At 46.0% G+C, this 14,535-nt stretch overlaps 2 long non-coding RNA genes across 4 annotated transcripts; one reads left to right on the top strand and one right to left on the bottom strand.

The window, feature by feature from the left end:
- The first annotated feature begins 1,078 nt into the window (after positions 1-1,078).
- LOC141373386 (uncharacterized) lies at positions 1,079-14,327 on the top strand. Of its 2 annotated transcripts, none has more exons than XR_012379290.1 (4): positions 1,079-1,334; positions 10,026-10,150; positions 11,050-11,302; positions 11,842-14,327. It is a non-coding gene; the product is annotated as an uncharacterized lncRNA (long non-coding RNA). The 2 variants fall into 2 exon arrangements; XR_012379289.1 differs by having other exon boundaries at positions 10,026-10,224.
- On the bottom strand, positions 1,537-4,842 carry LOC112824581 (uncharacterized). Of its 2 annotated transcripts, XR_003208474.2 has the most exons (4): positions 4,483-4,842; positions 4,096-4,211; positions 2,831-3,273; positions 1,537-2,279 (listed from the first exon to the last, which is right to left on the bottom strand). It is a non-coding gene; the product is annotated as an uncharacterized lncRNA (long non-coding RNA). The 2 variants fall into 2 exon arrangements; XR_012379288.1 differs by having other exon boundaries at positions 2,831-4,211.
- Positions 14,328-14,535: the final 208 nt, after the last annotated feature.

Below are 14,535 nucleotides of genomic sequence, written 5' to 3'. Positions count from 1 at the left end.
CTGTTCTTCCTTTCAGTCATTCTCCGAGTAGACAAGGGTGACGTGGCTAAACGTCTTCCATGAGTGTTCTGTGGTCATATTTCTCCATCAGTTAACACACGTTGGGCTAAGAGCTATGTATATTTACTTCCAGGAAATCTTATCTACAACTAGATTACTTGTTTTATTTATTTTATCATACTTTGTTACTCATTCTGCCTCTTACCTTATTTTAGTAAGTCTCTTTCTTAATTATAAAAGCAGTTTTCCATTTCATGAAAATGTTTAGGGAAATAAAGAATAAGAAAAAAATCCAAAATCCTGGTACTCGTAACATAACCATTATTAATTTATTAATTACTTGGGGTTTTTTTCTTCCATTTTTTTATATGTGTGTATGTGTATTTTCTGTTTGTTTTTACATAGCCAGAATCATAATTTACATAAAATTCTTGTGTTCTCTTCGTTTCACTATCTAATATTATATTAAATGTTGCTACATAACTAGCAGATATAAAATGAAAGGAAACGTGTAGATTTGGGCAAGGGGAGAGAGCCAAAAGCTATCCGTGACCTCCCCTAAAGGAATGGATTGTGAATATTGGTTGTGGGGAAAGAATTCTTCCCCAAGTTGCTGAGGTTTAAAATGGGAATAGAGAAGGCATAGCCAACCACAAAGCAGCAAAGCAGCCCAGAATTTTTGGAGATGAAGGATTAATTTGAAGTCACAAATGGCCAGATTCAAGATTCAAGACAACCCTCCTGTTGAGACAAGTCAGAGGCAAGGCTAAATGTTTTGGGAACACCTGCCTAGACAGTCTCCAGAAAAGGACACCTTATCACAGATATGGCCAGAAAGAGGGATGTTTGGGGAACACCGCTCCTCGGGAAAGAACATGTTCCCATGGGCCGTGGAAAGTTATAGTAAGTAAGTTACATTACCCACTCCATTCCCGGAGGGTTTTCATTGGAGAAATGAGGAGGCAGGGCATTCTTTATTCCTACTGGAGGGAATTGTTTGGCTTCCTGGCTGTGTTTTCTACTTTCTCATGGTTCCTCTTTCCTTTTCAGTTGCCCCATCAGACCTTCCCCACCCCAAACTAAGAAATGTTACCCCAGACAGATTAAGCTGTCCTCATTTAACAAATCTTTCCCCAATCAACCTTCCAACCTCTCTTGCTTTCCTCCGCTGACCCTCCCAAATCCAAGGTGTCCAGCCAGCTCTCCTGTGCCAACTCACTCTCCACATCCACCCCGGCCACATACAGAGACCAGTGCCAAGCCGCGTCCACGTGCCCTGCTTAGCAGCCATGGCGAAGCCTTCTCGTAAGAACGGAGCCCTCCCCTAATGAGAGGTAGGAGAACACCGCCATTACGCCCCGCTTTACCTCTTTGGAGCTGCTCTCCCTCCTCTACGGACACCAACTGACCAGCAGCTGGGCACGTCGGGCACCTTATGCCTCACGACAATGCTGGGTGACTGGTATGGCTATTCTCTCTCTCTCTCTTTTTTTTATTTGACAGAGAGAGAGTGAGAGCAGGAACACAAGCAAGGGAAGTGGGAGAGGGAGAAGCAGGCTCCCCGCTGAGCAGGGAGCCCGATGCAGGGCTCGATCCCAGGACCCCGGGATCACGACGCGAGCCGAAGGCAGACGCTTAACAACTGAGCCACCCAGGCGCCCCTGGTATGGCTATTCTCAAATTACAGATAAGGAAACTGAAGCCCAGAGATGTGTGTATGTAATAATATATAATATTGTAGGGATGTAAGGGAACTGAGGAAAAACCCAAAGGTGCAGAGAAAGGCACAAAGCAAAATTACCCAACACCCACCCTCCCCATAGAGCCACTGTTCACTTCTTTATATAGTTTCTTCACCGTGTGTGTGTGTGTGTGTGTGTGCGTGTGTGTGTGAGTGCACGCACGTGAGAGCGAGAGAGAGAATAATCCATGACATATCTGGGGTTTGTTTTGTTTTACAAAATTGGGATGATACTACTTTCATTAGTTTGCTAGGGCTGCCACAACACAATAATGTACCACAAACTGAGGGCTTAAACAACGGAAATCGATTCTCTCCAGTTCTGGCAGCTGCAAGTCTGAGATCAAGGTGTCTGCTGGATTGGTTCTCCCGAGGGCTGTGAGGGAGAATGTGTTCCAGGCCCCTCCCCTAGCTTCGGGTGGTTTTCCTGGCCATCATTGCTATTCCTTGGCTTCTGCGGCATCGGGGCCATCTCTGCCTTCACCTTCACCCTCTCTTCTGTCTGCACGCATGCCTGGCTCTCCACATGACAGTATTTCTATAAGGACAACAGTTGTATTGGATTAGGGACCCCCCCGACTCCACCATGACCTCATCTTCACTTGTATGATTACATTTACAGTGATCCGATTTCTAAATGAGGTTGCATTCTGGGGTCTGGGGTTAGGACTCCAACATATCAGTTGAGGTGGGTTGAACACAGCTCAACCCATAACAACTATTTACCCAATATTTCATCTCTATTTTTTTCCACTTACTGTTCTATTGTGATCATATCCTGAGACAGGTACATTTTTGTCAGGGAAAGGGACTGAAAGTTGCCCAGGGCATATGTGGGCAGGGTGGAAGGCCTGAGTGGGGCATCACCCTGGGGAGCAACCCAAAGCCATGGCGGGGGCGGGGGGAGGCAGGAAACAGAAAGAACATATAGAAAGGGCAGGAGAGTTATGAGAGCGTTGAACGTCATCATGGTTTGCCTACCTCGCGGGTTTTCTGAGTACTTCCCAGAAACGGGTACTAGAAGAGGAGGGTGGCCAAGGACCTCCCAGCCCCTCCAAGCCAGCTCCCCGCCCAGTACCCTCTCCCTACCTGGGAAAGCCGCAGAGACGCAGACAAGAGGGAACGGTGTGCGGGAAGTCCGGGAAGGTGAGTGTAGACGATCTGTCAGCCAGGAAGCACCGCACTGTGGTCCTCAGGAAGTCCCACACAGACTCGGCGAAACATATTTTCAAATTCCAGCTCTGACTGCCCTTGTTTCTGTAAGATCTCGGGCATTATTACTCGGTCTCTCTAAGTTGCAGTTTCCTTGGCCCAAGATGGACCCAGTTAGAGTACCTACCCATAGGGTTGCCCGTGAGAATAAAAGCGAGGTGTTACGTGTGAAGGGCTTGCTGTGGTACCGGGCATGACGAAAGCACTTCACTCCCGCTCACCACAGACACTCCCCATCTGCTGTCCCCGGGGCTGCCTTGCCGCTAAGGACACAGTGGGAAACAGAGCTGACGTGCTCCCATCCTCGCGCACCTTCCGTCCTGGATTGAAAGGTAGATACTTAAGGAAAGAAACACACCCCCTGAAGCCTATCGTTAGCAACTAAATAAATGATTTAGTTTAGGGGGAAAAAAATGATTTCTGAGAGAGAAGCGTGGGGAAAGGGATTTAGTTTGGTGGGGATGGGAAGGGAGGCGCTGCACTCTGAGGAACTGACAGCGGGCTGAGACCTGAAGGTCAAGTTGGAAACAGCCGGATGGAGGGCGGGGGTGTGGGGCGGGGAAGAGGGGCCCAGGTAGAGGGATGGGCCCGAAGGCCACAAGAGCTGGGTGTCTTAGAGGAACCCGGTGGATCCTGAGTGTCATGGGAGTGGGGTGAGCAAGCAGGACAGGCCACAGGTGAGGCTGGGGACCTGGGCAGATGCCGGGGCGTGTAGGGGAGTCAGGGCATCTCTGGGGATGCCTGTCCTGCTGAGGGGGTCCCGGGGGAGAGGGCAGTCGGAGAGAGGGTGGGGGGGGTAGGAACACCAGGAAAGAAGCGTGACAGGGCCGAGGTGGGGAAGGGGAGTTCAGAGAGGGGGATGAGGTCTAAACAGGACCGAAGGATCTGACAGCCAAGTCCTCGGAGGCCTCTGTGCCGGTCAGGGGGAAAGCTAGCTCGCACGGGGTCAAGAAGCAGCGTGTGGGGAGGAAGTAAAGGAAGAGGAGGAAGTTAGCATGTGTTCTTTTCAGAAGCATTATGATGACGGGGAAGAGAAAATGGGGGTGATGGCTAGAAGGAGAATGGCTTTGTTTATTTTTCTTTTAGATGGGGACATTTTTGAGCATTTTTCTCGGCCGAGGAGAGGGATCCGGTGGACAGACCTCTGAGACAGGAAGAGAAAGGAGGCCTCAGTCAGTTTTCAGAGGCCACATTCCCGCGGCTGTCTTGCCTGCGATCAGAAAGTGGTCGACTCTGGTGTCTTGATGGGGCCACGGACCTAAAACAGTGCAATTTCAATCAGAGATGGGATTAGCCAAGAACTCTGTACATTTCCATGGTGTTTTTAAAATTAAAAGTATATATTAAAATAGTCATATTTTTAAAATCTGGATTTTAAGGCAATAGGCATTTAAAGTAAAACATCAAGAAATTCATATCCAGACACAATTAAGAATTTATTCCAATAACACTTTAGTGCGATTCATGGTCCCCTTAATGTAATCCGGGTTTTGGTTTTTAATTTGACAGAATCCTTTCTTTGCGTTTACCTTGGATCGCTTCCTTGGGTCAGAACCCTCCTAGGGCAGCCCCAGATTTTAGGTCAGTTTGGCACCAACAGCTCTTTTCAATATTTTAAGTCTTAATTTCCCAGTTGCTCAGAATTTTTCTTCCTGCCTCAAAGGGAGATGGAAAGAGAATGGCCCTGCTGGATTGACGGACCCAAGGAACAAAAGAGTTTCGCTTTACCTTCCCAGCTTCTTATCAGCTAGGAAGGATCTACATTCTGTATCCTCCCTCCTCCCTTTCTCAGGCAGCAGAAGAAAAAAGACAAATTACTGATTTTAATTTATATTGAAAATAAACATGCACATAGTTGAAAGAATCGAATAGTTCTATGTTAATAACTGGGCAGTTCGGGCGCCTGGGTGGCTCAGTTGGTTAAGCGACTGCCTTCGGCTCAGGTCATGATCCTGGAGTCCCGGGATCGAGTCCCACATCGGGCTCCCTGCTCGGCAGGGAGTCTGCTTCTCCCTCTGACCCTCTTCCCTCTCGTGCTTTCTATCTCTCATTCTCTCTCTCTCTCAAACAAATAAATAAAATCTTAAAAAAAAAAAAAATAACCGGGCAGTTCCCCACTCCACCCTGTCGCCACATCCTGGGGACTCCCTTCATCTCTTAGGTCAAATATTCTGGTTCCTGAATTCCACCTCTTCCTCTTTCTGGATTCACTCCATTGTTTTGATGGAGTGCATCCTCCAGTCGTTTCCTAAGAAAGAAAGCAGGGAAGACAGAACATGCCATGAGTGTCCCGCCCATATTCTCCTGGCGCTTGCCCCATCCGCGAAGTCTAAATTGCCAGTACAGGGGCGCCTGGGTGGCTCAGTTGGTTAAGCGCCTGCCTTTGGCTCAGGTCATGATCCCCGAGTCCCGGCATCGAGTCCCACGTCAGGCTCCCGGCTCGGCGGGGGGTCTGCTTCTCCCTCTGACCCTCTTTCCTCTTGTGCTCTCTGTCTCTCATTCTCTCTCTCTCGCTCTCAAATAAATAAATAAAATCTTTAAAAATAAAAAATAAATAAATAAATAAATTACCAGTACAGGGACGCCTGGGTGGCTCAATCCGTTGAGCATCTTCCTTCAGCTCAGGTCATGATCCCAGCATCCTGGGATTGAGCCCCGTGTCTGGGCTTTCTGCTCAGCAGAGACCATGCTTCTCCCTCTCCCTCTACCTGCTGCTCCCCGACTTGTACTCTCTCTCTCTCTGTCAAACAAATAAATAAATAAAATCTTTTTTTAAAAGATTTTATTCATTTATTTGACAGAGAGAGAGTTAGCGAGAGCAGGAACACAAGCAGGGGGAGTGGGAGAGGGAGAAGCAGGCCTCCCGCCGAGCAGAAGGTCCGATGCAGGGCTCGATCCCAGGACCCCGGGGACCATGACCCGAGCCGAAGGCAGACGCTTAACGACTGAGCCACCTAGGTGCCCCCAAACAAAATCTTTTTAAAAAATTACCAGTACAAATGTCTCTTTGCCTGAGGGCTTCTTCTGGACACCAAAGGTTTGCTCATGAAGAGTTGGGGGTAACTAACCCCCTCCTCCTAGGGAGCAGCTCTTAACCAATGAGCAATGAGAGTTAGCAGAATAAATACCTCAGCTCGCTCAGCCCTGAGTGGGGATAACTTTGAGCCATGATTTCCACACTGGTCTCCCAGAGTCTCCCCAAAGAATCAAGTTCCAGTTATTCATAGTAACTTGCTAGATATAGTAGCTTCCTTGTTTCACTTCCCCACACCCTATAGGTGTTTCCTGAATCATCTCCCAAATAAACTGCTTTTGCTCGTATATCTTCTATTTTCCATGTCTTATCTTTTTGCTGTACTTTCTAGTTTCCACCTCTTCTAGCGAGGTTTTTTTTTTCCCCTGGGATCATATTTAAATTTCTGAGATCTTTTTTTGTTCTCAGTTCCTTTTAAAAAATAACATTTAATCCATTCATCTGTCAATGGACATCTGGGCTCTTTCCATAGTTTGGCTATTGTGGACGTTGCTGCTATAAACATTGGAGTGCAGGTGCCCCTTTGGATCACTATTCTTGTATCCTTTGGATAAAGAAGATGTGACACACACACACACACACACACACACACACACACACACACACACTGGAATATTACTCAGCCGTCAAAAAGAAGAAAATCTTGCCATTTCCAATGACATGGATGGAACTAGAGGGTATCATGCTAAGTGAAATAGGTCAGTCAGAGAAAGACAAATTCCACCATATGTGGAATTTAAGAAACAAAACAGAGGAACAGAGGGAAGGGAAGGAAAAATAAAATGATAAAAACAGAGAGGGAGACAAACCATAAGAAACTCTTAACTCTAGGAAACAAACTGAGGGTTGCTGGCGGGGAGGTGGGTGGGGCGATGGACATTAAGGAGGGCGCTTGATGGAATGAGCCCTGGGTGTTATATGCAACTGATGAATCACTAAGTTCTAGCCCTGAAACTAATAATACACTACATGTTAACTAAATTGAATTTAAATAAAAAATTTTTCAAAATTAAATTTAAGCAAATAAAATTAAATTTAAAATGGCATATAAAAATACATATAAATATAAAAACACTTTAAAAAATACACTATCCTGTCTTACATCTCTGGGGATATTGATAATTTTTTGCTTTCTTTTTCTCTCAGAGATGCTGCCACTTCCAAATGATCTTTAGGGAATTTCTCTCCAGGGTGTCGTGTTCTCAGAAAATCTCCAGGCTGGATGTTAGGGTTACAATCTATGTAAAGGAAGAAGGCAGGGGGTCTGTAAGTAATTTCTTTTTTTCTTCAGTATATTATCCTTCTCACAACTGTGCCTGGTCCTCGCTCTTACTGTCCCAAAGAATGGAAAAAGCTCCATTTTTTGGCCACTGTGGGGAAGGGGCAGTCCACTTGACAGATGCAAGGGGAAGGGGGGGCGGGCCTGGGGACCTCTTTGCTTCTTGAACTGACTTTCAACTCATCTTACTCCTTTTAGCCACAGCTTTATTCACAAAATACCAAAGTACCTAGTGCCACAAATTGCTGAGCACGTGGAGGATTCTGAAGTGTAAAGCAAGTGACATTAGCTTTCTCATCTGCTGGCTTAGAGTTCACCTTACTTGGGTCTCTTGGTTCAGTTACGACGCATTCATCTACATTCCATCCTCTAAAATTAGCCTGCTGCCATCCTTTTCATATTCTCTTTGTCCTTGTAGGTTTAGACTTAAAAAAAAAACACACCATTTATTTAAATTCTTGTTTGCTTACATATGCATAAAGAAATTCTGGAAAGGGGCGCCTGGGTGGCTCAGTCGGTTAGGCATCTGCCTTCGGCTCAGGTCATGATTCCAGGTGCTGGGATCAAGTGCCACATTGGGCTCCCTGCTCGGTGGGAAGCCTGTGTCTCCTTCTCCCTCTGCTCTCCCCCTGCTTGTGTTCTCTCTGTCAAATAAGTAAATAAAATATAAAAAAGCAAAAGAAAAGAAAAATTCTGGAGACTGGGGCACTTGGGTGGCTCAGTTGGTTAAGCAGCTGCCTTCAGCTCAGCTCATGATCCCAGGGTCCCAGGACAAGTCCTGGGTGTTAACATTGAGCCCCACATTGGGCTCCTTGCTCCGCGGGAAGCCTGCTTCTCCCTCTCCCACTCCCCCTGTTTGTGCTCTCTCTCGCTCTCTCTTGCTCTGTGTCAAATAAATAAAATCTTTATTTTTTTAAGATTTTATTTATTTATTTGACAGAGAGAGACACAGCGAGAGAGGGAACACAAGCAGGGGGAGCGGGAGAGGGAGAAGCAGGCTTCCCGCCAAGCAGGGAGCCCGGTATGGGGCTCGATTCCAGGACACTGGGACCATGACCTAAGCCGAAGGCAGACGCTTAACGACTAAGCCACCCAGGCGCCCCATAAATAAAACCTTTGAAAAGAAATTCTGAAGACACACACATAACAAATTAGTAACAAAGCTTACAATGGACAGGAAGACAGTGGGACCCAGGCCAATGGGAGACATGGATGAGGGAAATTTTTTTGCTCTGTGCCTTTTTACACTTTTTTGGTTTTAGAACCATGTGAATATATTACTCCATCAAACTTCAACTTTGGGTTCCATTCTAGGAGGGAATGGAGCACAATGTGTGTCTAATCTGTTCTCTTTAACCAGAAGTCTCAAATGTTGTTTTTCTAAATTAGCATCTTCAGGGTTGAGATCATGCAAAGCTTCCCACCAAAAGCCATTCTAAGAAAATTCAGAAGCAATACACAAAAATATGGACACATTTGACTCTGTGAAAATTAAAGATTTCTGCAAGGCCCCAAACAAAATCAAATGAAATAATGTCAGAAGACCAAAAACAAATCAGGAAAAAAATTATTTTCAACAAATATGAAAAAGTCACAGTTTTCGTAATACCTGGAGTTCTTACAAAAGAATTAAAAACAGATCGAAATCCAATTGAGAACAACAGACAAAATAAATATATAGAATACACAGGTATTGACAAATAGCTTTTAAGTATATGAAAAAGGTTCCACCCCACTCATGGTTTAATGAATTAACATTAAAAGGAGAAACCAGGGGGTGCCTGGGTGGCTCAGTCAGTTAAGCATCTGCCTTCGGCTCAGGTCATGATCCCAGGGTCCTGGGATCAAGCCCCGCATCGGGCTCCCTGCTCAGCAGAGAGCCTGCTTCTCCCTCCCCCCTGCTCCTCCCCCTGCTGTGCTCTCTCACGTTCTCTCTGTCAAATAAATAAAATCTCAAAACGAGAAACCATTTTTCACCTACCAGAATGGCAACATTATAAAAATCTCATAATACACATTGAGGAAGTGAGGATATGGAAAACAGGGAGACTAAGACATTTTTAGTAGGATTAAAAGTTGGTGCAGCCTCTTTGTAGTACAGTTGGGTACTATTTGTCCAAAGTTTAAAAGTTATACCCTCTGGCCCAGCAACTTCACTACCAGAAATTTGTTCTGTGAATATGCTTGCACTGGGCATTAAGACATATCGAAGGCATATTTACAAGGATATTCATTACAGCCTTATTCGTAGTCATAAAAACCATAAGCAATCCAAATGTTCACAGTAGAAGACTGGCTACATAGATTATAGAATCTTCATTCAATGGAATACTAAGCAGCCATTCAAAAGAATGAGGCACCTTTTTATTTATGGAAACGTCTCCAACATACATTGAGTTTAAAAGCCGAATAAGGAACTATGTGCATAGAATGATCCCACCGGTCTGCATGGTGGTTTTTCTTCTTCTTCTTCTTCTCCTTCTCCTTCTTCCTTCTTCCTTCTTCCTTCTTCCTTCTTCCTTCTTCCTTCTTCCTTCTTCCTCCTCCTCCTCCTCCTCTTCCTCCTCCTCCTCCTCCTCCTCCTCCTCCTTCTCCTTCTTCTTCTTCTTTTTTTTTTTTCTTTTTCTCCATTCACATCCTACCTGAGCAGGTGCATTTATTACAATGAGTAAACCAATATCGATACACTCTTATTAACTAAAGCCCTTAGTTTATTCAATTTTCCTTAGTTTTTCCCGAATGTCCTTTTTCTGTTCCAGGATCCTGACCGGGACACCACATTCCGCGTCTCCTTCGGCTCCATTCAGCTTGGGCAGTTTCTCAGACTTCCCTTGTTTTGATTACCTGCACTTGATGTTCATCCAGGTTGAGTCTGGCCGCCAGGGTGAGGCATTCCTCATAGCTCGGGTAATGGTTCATCGTGAAATATTTCCTCAGCTCCTGCAGCTGCTCCTTGAGGTACACCGTGCGCTTCTTCCTGGGCCTTGGGAACCTTTGGGGTGCTGGGGGGCCTGCGGGAGGGTCTGGCTCCTGCATCCTCGCCGCTCCTTGGCTGCTGCGTGTGAGTGCATGGTGGTTTTTAGAAAGTATTTTTTTTAAAGATTTTATTTATTTGAGAGAGAGAGAGCCAGAGAGAGCATGAGCGAGGAGGAGAGGGAGAAGCAGGGAGCCCATCACGGGACTCAGTCCCAGGACCCTGGGATCATGACCTGAACTGAAGGCAGACGCTTAACTGACTGAGCCACCCAGGTGCCCCATAAAGTATTTTTTCTTAGGGACATGGATAGGTTTACATACACAGGGAATATCTCTGGAGGAATATGTAAGAAACTAGCAACTGTGAGGGGTGCCTGGGTGGCTCAGTTGGTTAAGCGACTGCCTTCGGCTCAGGTCATGATCCTGGAGTCCCGGGATTGAGTCCCGCATCGGGCTCCCTGCTCAACAGGGAGTCTGCTTCTCCCTCTGACCCTCTTCCCTCTCGTGCTTTCTATCTCTCATTCTCTCTCTCTCTCAAATAAATAAATAAAATCTTAAAAAAAAAAAAGAAACTAGCAACTGTGGCTACCTCTCGAGAAGGAAAGTGGTACAGTATGAGGCCGAGAAAGGGAAGGAGATGTTGTTGTTGTTTCTGTCTTAAATGTTTTCAACTTTCAAACTTTTTCAACCAAGTGCCTGTTTTAGAAAGATAAAGGACGCATTGGTCAGGGGTTCGGGTTGCAAGCAACAGAAACAAACTCTGATTAGTTTAAGCAGAAGGTGAATTTATGAAGGGATATTGGGTAGTTCACAGGTGCTGCAGGAGGACTGGACACCCAGGTGTAGAGGCGAGCCAGAAACGACTTCTTGAGTTAATGTTGCAGAACAACGGCATGAAGACACTGCATGGGTAATGCCGCTGGGACAGGGGACACCCCGAGTCCAGATGCCCATCCCTGCTGCTAGAACCTCCAGCACTGAAAACTACCAACTTCATCTATATTCAGGGCTGCTTCAAAGCATGAAGGGACCTCCAAAATCATCTAGTCCAACCTCATTTGTAAGTCAAGAATGATTTCCCTGGGGGTGGGGGGAAAGCAGGTAGTTAGAGGCTTCACCCAAGATCACCAAGCCAGGAGAGTAATAGAGCTGGTACTTCTCTCTCTAAGACCCGTGCTCATTGCATCGTGTTGCTTCCTGCAACTTTAAGAGGAAGAGGGAGGACAGTGCTCATGTTGTAAAAACTCAGATGTTCAGATCACGCTTGATTTCTCAGCCAGCAGTGCTGGTCCTCCATGCCTGACTTGCTGCATATGAGTTCTGCCATGAGGTTTTACTCTTGCCTACTGCATGCCTTTCTATCCTCCTTTAACGTGTTTTTTTTTTTAATTTTAATTCCAGTGCAGTTAACATAGTGTTATATGAGTTTCAGGCGTACAAGATAGTGATTCAACTGTTCAATATATTAGTGCTCATCATGATAAGTGTGTGCTCTTAATCCCCTTCACCTATTTCACCCACTCCCCCCCACCTCCCCACTGGTAACTATCTGATTGTTCTCTATAGTTAAGAGTCTGTTTTTGTTTTCTTTTGTTTTAGAGAGAGTGGGGAGGGGCAGAGGGAGATGGAGAGAGAGACAATCAAAGCAGGCTCCACGCCCAGCACAGAGCCCAACACGGAGCTGGATCTCACGACCCTGAAATCATGACCTGAGCTGAAAAGAGTCAGAGACTTAACCAACTGAGCCACCCAGGTGCCCCAAGAGCGTCTGTTTTATGGTTGGTCTCTTTTTTTTTTTCCTTTGTTCATTTGTTTTGTTTCTTAAATTCCACATATGAGTGAAATCATATGGTATTTGTCTTTCTCTGACTGACTTATTTCACTTAGCATGATACTCTCTAGTTTCATCCATGTTGTTGCAAATGGCAAGATTGCATTCTTTTTATGGCTGAGTAATAGTCCATTAACTTTTTGGGGGGACTATCAGTCTTGCACTTCCCAATCTTCTCCTGGCACTTTGTACTCTTTACTTCTCAAACATGGCTTTATTACTTGCTCATGTCTTGGCAAAGTATTGAACAAGACATAGTATTAGATGGATGACAAAAGGAGCAGAAGAAACAAAGAGAGACAAGTTCATATAGATGCCAAATTCATTTATTTGGGGAATGGTCATTTAATGCTAAATAATGAGGATGAGTGTGAGATACAAATCAGATCAGAACTAGGTATATTTCTTGCCCTCTAGAAGCTTACTTTCTAGAACAGTTGCTCTAAACTCCTTTCATCATGCCACTCAATCAAAAAAAAAAAATCAAACACACATTCCCCACAACTGCACGTTTATTATAAATTATATAAGCCCTACTGTACTGACTTTTAAATATAGGTAAACCTTAATTTTCTTAGTATCTTAAAGAATAATAAAAACAAATGTTCACATATTTTCTTCCCACACCTCAGTATATCATCTTTGGCACCCCCTTGGGCACAGTTCCAACAGGGGTATCAGATGGATACCCCAAAATACTATACCACATAAGAGTGTGAAGAGGGCTGTCATATCAGAGTGAGCAGAGTATTCTTAGAGCATCATGGAAGCACTGCAAACAGAAAGGAAAGCTGAGAATATTCAAGGTCTTCTGACCTAGCTTCTGAGCCCAGCTTGGGCCAGGGATTAATCTGGGCTTCAGTTCCTTGGCTAGTGTTTGTGCAAAGACTGCTTGATAAAAAGGATGCACATGGAAGCCTCCATCACCTCTGAAGCATCCATTTCCCAGCACCTCAGTCATGTGAGGGCTTAATAAAAACATGTCATCCCATGATGCTAGGGACAGACATGTCTGACACATGGCCCAGAACCACCTTCGACTGTCTACACCATCAACAGCGAGTGGCAAGTGCCCTGGATGTGGAGCCAGGACACTGAGCTGGATCCTGGCTCTCTTACTAACCAATGGTATGACTACAGTCCCTCAGCTTCTCTGAGCCTCAATTTTCTCATCTGTAAAATGGAATAATAAATGCCTTCTAGGATAGGATCACCTGGGTGGCTCAGTTGGTTAAGCGTCTGCTTTTTGCCTCAGGTCATCGTCCCAGGGTCCTGGGATTGAGCCCCACAGCGGGCTCCCTGCTCGGTGGGGAGCCTGCTTCTCCCTCTGCCGCTCCCCTCTGCTTGTGCGAGATCTCTCTTGCTCTCTCTCAAATAAAATCTTTTTAAAAATGCCTTCTAGGATATTAACAATTTCTAACATGTGTTGGGTTTTTCATTGTGCATTACACGTATCATCTCATGAGATCCTCATGACAACATGATGAAGCAGATGCTATGATCATTCCCATTTTGCAGGCATGGAAACTAAGCCCATAACCTACCCCCTCCGCTCACTGCTGACCTCACAGGTAACACAAACTCTGAGGTACACACAAGGTACTGTTAAACATCGTGCAGGATGTAGTCATTGTCCTCAAGTCTAAGTTCAAAAAATGCTTTTCTACACAGCCCTGAAATTCAACAAAGTAGGATTTGGTTGGAAAGAAAAGGAGGAGAAAGAGAACTTTAAAGTTAGCCTCGCTATTTTGGGTACATGAATCTGGAGAGAGGCCCTGGTGAAGAATAAGGAGACCAGCTCTGCCCCACACTTACACTCGGAATCTGGACACATCATTTGAGCTGAGGTTCCCTGTCTCTTAGGGATCCTAATAAATGAGCTCTACAGGGTCTTCTTGTTGACTCTTCCCAAAACCCGCTGCAGCCTGGGCTGTCCCTGCTGTCCGGAGCAAGCGGCGGAGCAGGGCAGGAGCCCCAGGAGGCGCTGCCCAGGTCGTCTGGGGGCTCCTTGGTTGAGGCCGCATGGGGGCCCCAGCGACGGTGGATGGGGACTCGGGCCAGAGCTCTGGCGGGCCGGGCCGGTAATTACAAGGAAACATTGCAGAGAAATTTCTGTTCTGGTTGTTCCCTCTGTTGACTTTGGGCAGTTCTGTCATTTTTAAACTGACCCTTCCCAGATGAGAAGGGTCAGTTTTCAGCTGGGTAAAGCCAGAGCCTTGCAGCTGATGGGGTATTTGAATCCGCTGTGGCTCGTTGTTGGAAGAAGGCCAGGGCAGCTGACCACCACCCCCCCCCAACCCCAGGTTCAGGGAAGTGAGGCCAGGGCTGCAAACCCAAACATCCTCCTCTCCTCCGCCTCAGGGGGGCAACCCGAAGAAAAGCAAACCGCTCGCCTTCCAGAACAGGGAGCCGCCAGCCATGCCCTCTCCCTGGGCTCACGGCCACGCGGGGACAAGGTTACA

The sequence above is a fragment of the Callorhinus ursinus genome, unplaced genomic scaffold (assembly GCF_003265705.2).
Source record: "Callorhinus ursinus isolate GAN/ISIS: 27379988/994484 unplaced genomic scaffold, GSC_fseal_2.0 scaffold9, whole genome shotgun sequence".
In the NCBI taxonomy this organism is placed as follows: domain Eukaryota; kingdom Metazoa; phylum Chordata; class Mammalia; order Carnivora; family Otariidae; genus Callorhinus; species Callorhinus ursinus.
This window is presented reverse-complemented; position numbering and strand designations above follow the sequence as displayed.